Source organism: Hordeum vulgare, chromosome 6H (assembly GCF_904849725.1).
Source record: "Hordeum vulgare subsp. vulgare chromosome 6H, MorexV3_pseudomolecules_assembly, whole genome shotgun sequence".
In the NCBI taxonomy this organism is placed as follows: Eukaryota; Viridiplantae; Streptophyta; class Magnoliopsida; order Poales; family Poaceae; genus Hordeum; species Hordeum vulgare.
In genome coordinates this window covers 394,800,214-394,808,776 of record NC_058523.1, presented here as the reverse complement: position 1 = coordinate 394,808,776, position 8,563 = coordinate 394,800,214, and positions in this window count along the sequence as shown.

The following is an 8,563-nucleotide window of genomic DNA, read 5'->3' as shown; positions in this document are numbered from 1 at the left end:
TCCATCTCAAGCTCCCTCTGGGGAGCATCGGCTGCTGCCCAGCCAGCCCGCTCGGCTGCGGAGGCGGTGTCTTCTTCCACATCCTCCGCCTCCCTGTCAAGCAAAGTCCTTAAGGAACAAAGCTCCTCGCAAGATAAACGAATAAAAGGGAGAGGAAATCTTACCCTGCTACCATAGGGACATGCCTCCGGCCAGCGCCACGGCGTTTCTTGGCGCCGCCTGCTCGCTGTCCGGCTGGAGGACCCGGCGCCGACCGCTTAGGAGCCGGTCGGGATGCTGTGGCATCCTTGCCCTTTCTCCCGGCCGCCTCGTCGGCGGCGGTCGCTCCGCCCCTCTGACACCTGCCGCGCGTCAATGGCGGGCTGGTGACCTCTTCCACCCCATCGGAGTCCTCCTCAAAGGCTGCACTAGAAATGAATGAGGGAATCTCGTCATCATCTGTCCAGTCCGCAACGGAGGGCCGTGCGTACTCACCAGATGGCTCTGTCCCTTCCGACTCCAGGGGATTCTCCGAGACGGTGGAGGAGTCCGAGCAGGATTCAATCATGCCCTCGTCCTCAATCTCCGAGGCGTCGGACACATCCACGTCAGGAGCGGGCGGACAGAGGGACCCCTACAGATTCTCGTACAGCTATGAAAAGGGGTTCAATCGTCGGCTCAGCAACACGACCGGCTACAAGGCAAACAACAAAGAATAAAAAGGCCACCTACCATCGGAGGCGGACGGGACCTGTTGAAGGGGGTCATCCCCCATGTCCATTCCCCGCTCTCATCCATGCGGGCGGTGGAGATCAGATTCACCCTTCACGCTACAGCGCCGGGAGTGAACCTCTTGGTGGATAGCCGGCATGGATCATGCTGGCCGCTCATATGGTAGACCAGATGCGGCCGCCTCTGCAAGGGCAGGATCCGGCGGTCCACCATGGTGGTGAGCAGGTCGCGGCCAAGGAGGCCGCCCTTCTCCAAAATGTCGAGGTGGGCACAGATCAGTGCCACCTCGGAAATCGTCTTGGGGGTCTTCGCCGCCCAGTTCAACCTCGTCGGCGGGTCGATGTCGAACGGGGGCATGTTGAGGACATCCAGGGTGGGGTCGGCGTTCTAGTAACAACAACAGCGGCAAAGTAACATGGCAAGGACCAGTAGGAAAAACTCGTAGGCATTGGATCGGTGATGGATAATTATGTCGGATGACATTCATCATGTAACAGTTATAACATGGGGAGATATGTAACTAGCTCTAGTTTGTTAATGTAATGTAGGCATGTATTCCGTATTTAGTCATACGTGCTTATGGAAAAGAACTTGCATGACATCTTTTGTCCATCCCTCCCGCGGCAGCGGGGTCCTAATGGGAACTAAGGGATATTAAGGTCTCCTTTTAATAGAGAACCAGAACAAAGCATTAGTACATAGTGAATACATGAACTCCTCATACTATGGTCATCTCCGGGAGTGGTTCCGGCTATTGTCACTCCGGGGTTGCCGGGTCATAACACATAGTAGGTGACTACAACTTGCAAGATAGGATCAAGAACACACATACATTGGCGACAACATAATAGGTTCAGATCTGAAATCATGGCACTCGGGCCCTAGTGACAAGCATTAAGCATGGCAAAGTAGTAGCAACATCAATCTCAGAACATAGTGGATACTAGGGATCAATCCCCATCAAAACTAACTCGATTACATGATAGATCTCATCCAACCCATCACATTACTCATGAATGGTGAAGAGCATCATGGAATTGTCGATGAAGGAAGGTTGATGATGACGATGGCGACGATCTCCCCTCTCTGGAGCCCAGAACGGACTCCAAATCTTCCCTCCAGATGAAGAACACGAGGTGGCGGCGCCTCCGTATCGTAAAACGCGATGAACTCTTCTCCCTGATTATTTTCCGGACGGAACGGACTAAATAGAGTTGGATTTGGAGGCGGTGGAGCTTTGTGGGCCCCACAAGCCAGCCAGGCACGGCTAGGGGGGGCCGCGCCTGGTGGGCTTGTGGGCTCACGGCTCCACTTCCTCCGCTGATTCTTGCGCCAATATTTTTCATAAATTCCAGAAAAATTCTCCGTAAATTTTCAGGTCATTCTGAGAACTTTTATTTCTGTGCAAAAACAACACCATGGTAATTCTGGTGAAAACAACGTTAGTCCGGGTTAGTTCCATTCAGATCATGCAAATTAGAGTCCAAAACAAGAGCAAAAGAGTTCGGAAAAGTAGATACGATGGAGACGTATCAACTCCCCCAAGCTTAAAGCCTTGCTTGTCCTCAAGCATTTCAGTTGACAAACTGAAAGAGACAAAAGAAAAACTTTGATGAACTCTGTTTGATCTTGTTGTTGCAACTATGTCTAACTCATAACCAGAATTTCAGCAAGATCACAAGCAAACCACAAAAGCAAATGACATCTAGATCTCACGGTAAACTCATATCAATGGCATAATCAACTAGCGAGCAAATAATAATGTCTCAAACGTCAACACTTCAATCAAAACAATCATGAAGCAGTATGAACATATGGTATGTCGCTAGCTATTTCTGAGACCGCAAAACATAAATGCAGAGCACCTTCAAAGACAAAGGGCTGACTAAACATTGTAATTCATGGCAATGAAGATCCAGTCACAGTCATACTCAACAAAGTTGAAAGCAACGCATAAAAATGACAGAGGTGCTCTCTAATTGGTGCTTTTATAAGAGGAGGATGACTCAAGAGAAACATAAATAGACAGGCCCTTCGCAGAGGGAAGCATTGATTTGCAGAGGTGCCAGAGCTCAAGCTTTGAAAACAGAGATAATAATTTTGGGTGGCATGCTTTCATTGTCAACGCAATGACTAAGAGTTCTCACCATCTTCCATGCTACACATGCTATAGGCGGTTCCCAAACAGAAAAGTTAAGTTTTGACTCCCCCACCACCAATGAATCACACTCCACGACTAGCCGAATCCTCGGGTGCCGTCCATACCAATATCAATCCAGGGGGAGTTTTTTTTGCAATTATCTTTTTGATTTGAGCATGGCACTGGGAATTCCAATTATCGGCCCCTTTCTCGTGAATGATAGTGAATAAACACATATCAAGGATAACACGCCTAGCATGGAAGATACTGATAGCCCCCTGTCACCACATGAGAGGTTCGAGCATGCAAAACAGATTATTTCTTGAAGGTTTAGAGAGTGGCACATGCAAATTTACTTGGAACGGCAGGTAGATACCGTATATAGGTAGGTATGGTGGACTCATATGGAAAAACTTTGGGTTTATGGAAGTGGATGCACAAGCAGTATTCCCGCTTAGTACAAGTTAAGGCTAGCAAAAGACTGGGAAGCGACCAACTAGAGAGCGACAACAGTCATCAAAATGCATTGAGGTTAACTAACATTGAGTGCAAGCATGAGTAGGACATAAATCACCATGAACATGAATATCATAGAGGCTATGTTGATTTTGTTTCAACTACATGCATAAACATGCGCCAAGTCAAGCCACTTGAATCACTCAAAGGAGGATACCATCCTATCATACTACATCATAGTCATCTCAACATTTATGTGGGCATCCAAGATAAACCATTATAAGCTCCTAGCGAATTAAGCATGGCATCAAAAACTATGATCTCTAAGTTGTCATTGCAAACATGTTTCTCTCACAACAAAGCTGAATCAGGAACGATGAGCTAGTCATATTTACAAAAACAAAATAGATCGAGTTCATACCAGCTTTTCCAGGCTCAGTCACTTCATCATATATCGTCATTATTGCCTTTCACTTGCACGACCGAACGATGTGAACAATAATAAGAGTGCTCGTGCATTGGAATACGTAGGAATCTGCAAGCAAACACAAAGGAGAAGACAAAGTAATATGGCTCTTTTGACAGACAAACATATATGCATGCGAGAGCCACTAAACATTGTAACCATGGTATTCTACCTTGACACAAAGAAAAAGAAAACTATTTACACAGGAAAGCTCCCAACAAGCAAAAGAAGAAAAGAAAATATTTTTGGGTTTTCTCAAACTAGACAGACACACGAAAAGCAAACGAGAAAAAGAAAATAAAGTAACATGGATGATACAGTGGCAAAGTGTGAACACCGACAAGCAAAGTGAAAGCATAAGCAAGAATATAAAGTCGGTGAGAAACACGTACTCCCCCAGGCTTAGGCTTTTGGCCTCAGTTGGTCTACTCCCAAGGAGGGAAATAACCCTCTCTGGGGTACTCTGGAGTGGACTGAGGATGCCACTGCTGTGTGAGCTCCTCTGGCTCCCACTGATAAACTGGCGTCTGGTACTCGACTGGTGGCTCGGGCATGGGCACCTGTGGTTGGGCTATGCCCTAATATGTGTAGATGTCCGAGGGCATAATAATGTACCTACATGCATGAAGATTGAACAAAGAAGGATCAGGCAAAGTAATAGTCTCACGAGTACCCTGACTAAATACCAGGTTATCAATCATCCTTCTATTTGTATCTCTATCAAGAAAGTCATGGCGAACCATGCTATCGTAATCTAGATATCTCTCAGGAAGAAGAATTTCTTCTTCCTCGTACAGTCTAATGGGTATCTGAAAATGTCTAGCAAGACGAGTAGCATAGATACCTCCATAGACAACGCCTTTAGAACGGTTCGTGTTCAACCGTTGAGCTACTATAGCGCCCAAGCTATAAGTTTTATTATTATGAAGGGTTTCGTGCAAGACCGCAAGATCTGGGGAACTAAGGGACCCAGCTTTCCCACGACCAATCAAACATTTTCCCACAAATAATGAGAAGTACCGAAGCACGGGAAAATGTATGCTAGCAGTTCTAGCGCAAGACACTCCTCTCTCCTCTCCTATTGCAATATTATCGATGAAAGCTTCCAAGTCTCGTGGACGAGGTTCATGAATATCCCCAACATAAGGTAATTTGCAGACATTGCAAAAATCCTGGAGTGACATGCGCTGGGGGAAATCATAAAGTTCGAACTCAACCATAGGAGGATTCTTCCTCAGATAGAAGTTAAAGCTTTGTACGAAGAGATTAGTGAGGAGGAGGTATTGCGGACACTTATCTTCAACGAAGGCGGTAAGGCCTGCGTTCTCCACCAAGTAATGAAAGTCCTCATAAAGTCCGGCGGCGCGTAAGAACACATCACTTGGCCACTCGCACGCTCGAACTTCTGCAACTCGAGGGACCGGATACTTGGGCTTCTTCTCACTTCCATCATCCTTGGGGTCGCAGCTTGAAGAGCCTCTTAAGAACCTCCTCATCTTTCCCCCTTTTTATCTTTGAAAATTTCTGAAATTTTTAGTGACTCTAAGGAAAAGTGAACTAGGCTCAACAAAACTCGTAGCAACTACTCACTCAAGTGCCTAGAAGCCATATTACGCATCAAAACTACTTGGGACCAGCTAAAATTAGCATGCAAAGCTCAAGAACATGGTCACCAAGGCAAGAAAAATACGCGAAGTATAAGGCGCTAGAGCAAAAACTAATTGGACCAATGGAGGAGTCACTTACCAAGGAGTAATTTCCCCAAAACAGTTCGGAGAATGGTGCTTTGAGCAAAGAGATCGAAAATCCCAGCAAGAAGAGCAAGAACACGGGTTTGAGCTGCGAAACGATTTTTTCTGGAGGTAGGAGAAGCAGATGGGAGCTATAATGAGTGGAGGGGGTGCATGTGGGCCCCACAAGCCTGGTAGGCGCGGCCAGGGGGGTGCCCGCGCCTCCACGGCTTGTGGCCCACTCGTGCAGCCCCCAAACTAGCTCTTCGTCTCAGTATTTTTCAAAAAATCCAGAAAAAATCATACTTGATTTTCAGAACGTTCGGAGAACTTTTATTTTCGGGGTACTTTTCTACGGGACTGTAAAATAGAAAACAGAGAAAACAAAACTAAACCTATCATTTTTCTTCTAAGCAACCGAAGGTGAAAGCTTGGAACAGAGGTTTGTGACTCCTCGATTCATCCATCTCATGGTCATCGAAAGAAAGCCGTCAATGAGGTTGATCAAGTCTCCTCGACAAACTTTTTCAAATCGCAAAAGAAGACGGAGAATTTTCGAATAGTCACTAGGTCACCTCAATGGGGATGTGTATTTCCCCAACAAGCAAATCATACTTCATCTTAACAGGAGGTATAGGGCATTGCTACTTCTCAAACAACAGCGCCAGAAATTGACACGTTGACGGAGACTTGCTTGCGTTGGTTTTTCCCTTGAAGAGGAAAGGGTGATGGAGCAAAGGAGCAGTAAGTATTACCCTTAGTTTGAGAACCAATGTATCGATCTAGTAGGAGAGTCTCGTCAAGTCCAGAGTACGTGCGCAAACACAAACGAGCTTGCACCCAACGCTTCAAAGGGGTTGTCAATCCCTTCAAGATTGTTTGCAAAGTGAGATCCGAAGGCGGAAAGTGCAACGAAGTAAAAAGTGTAAGGCTGAATATATGGTGTGGAGTAGACCCGGGGGCCATAGTGTTCACTAGAGGCTTCTCTAAAAATATAAAATATCACGGTGGGTGAATAAATTATTGTCGAGCAATTGATAAAACCACACAAAGTCATGACGATATCTAAGGCAATGATCATACATATAGGCATCACGTCCGAGACAAGTAGACCGATACTTTCTACATCTACTACTATTACTCCACACATCGACCGCTATCCAGCATGCATCTAATGTATTGAGTTCTTGACGAACAAAGTAACGCCTTAAGAAAGATGACATGATGTAGAGGGATAAACTCAAACCAATGATGAAAACTCCATCTTTTTACCCTTGATGGCAACAACATGATGCGTGCCTCGCTACTCCTTCTGTCACTGGGTGAGGTCACCGCATGGTATGAACCCAAAACCAAGCACTTATCCCATTGCCAGAATCATAGATCTAGTTGGCCAAACAAAACCCACAACTCGAAAAGAATTACAAGGATATGAAATCATGCATAAGAGAGATCAGAAGAAACTCAAATAAGATTCATAGATAATCTGATCATAAATCCACAATTCATCGGATCTCGACAAACACACTGCAAAAGAAGATTACATCGGATAGATCTCCATGAAGATCATGGAGAACTTTGTATTGAAGATCCAAGAGAGAGAAGAAGCCATCTAGTTACTAGCTATGGACCCGTAGGTCTATGGTGAACTACTCACGCATCATCGGAGAGGTCATCTTGTTGATGAAGAAGCCCTCCGTATCCGAATCCCCCTCCGGTAGGGCACTAGAATGTGCCCCAGATGGGATCTTGCAGAGAGAGAAGCATGCGGCGGCGGAAAAGTACTTTCGATGATCTCCTGATTTTTTGTGGAATTTTTGGGGATATATATGCGCAAAACCTAGGGCAAAGGAGGTCCAGGGGACCCACAAGCATGTGGGCCGTGGCCTCCCCACTGGCCGCGGTGAGCAGGCTTGTGGGGCCCCTGGGGACCCCCTGCCTTGGCTCTCAAGTCTCCCGATCTTCTTCTGTAACGGAAAAATTCTTTTCGGGGATTTTATTCTGTTTGGACTCCGTTTCAAAATCTCCTCTGAAAGGGGTCAAAAACATGGAAAAACATGAACTCGCACTTGGCACTGAGTTAATAAGTTAGTCCCAAAAAATATGTAAAAGGCAGGCAAAACATCCGAAGTTCGACAAGATAATAGCATGAAACCATCAAAAATTATAGATACATTGGAGACGTATCAAGCATCCCCAAGCTTAACTCCTGCTTGTCCTCGAGTAGGGAAGTGATAAAGAATGGATTTTTGATGTGGAATGCTACCTAGCATAGTTGTACTTTGCAACTTCTTTCACGCGTCATGAATGTTCAGATCCGTAAGATTCGAAACAATAGTTTGCTATTGACATGAAAACAACAATACTTCAAGCAAACTAGCAAGTTAATCATGAACTTTCAAAATAACACGGCCAAGGAAAGTTATCCCTACAAAATCATATAGTCTGGCTATGCCCCATCATCCTCACACAACTAATGTAAATCATGCACAACCCTGGTATTGGCCAAGTAATTGTTTTTACACTCTTACTTTCTCAAACCTTTTATAACTGTGACGCAATACATGAGCGTGAGCCATGGATATAGCACTATAGGTGGAATAGAGTGTGGTGGTGGTTGTGAGACAAAAAGGAGGAGATGGTCACATTGACTCGGCGTATCAAAGGGCTATGGAGATGCCCATTAATAGATATCAATGTGAATGAGTAGGGATTGCCATACAAGGGATGCACTAGAGCTATAAGTATGTGAAAGCTCAATAGGAGAACTAGTGGGTGTGCATACAACTTTCTTGCTCACGAAGACCTAGGGAAATTTGAGGAAGCCCATCATTGGAATATACAAGCCAAGTTATATAATGAAGATTCCCACTAGCATATGGTAGTGACAAAGCAAGAAGCTCTCAATCATGAAGAACATGGTGCTATTATGAAGCACAAGTGTGGAAAAAGATAGTAGCATTGTCCCTTCTCTCTTTTTTTATATTTGGGCTCTTGGCCTCTTTTTTTTTCTTTTCTCTCTTTTTTATTTTTGGGCTCTTTGGCCTCTTTTTTTTTATT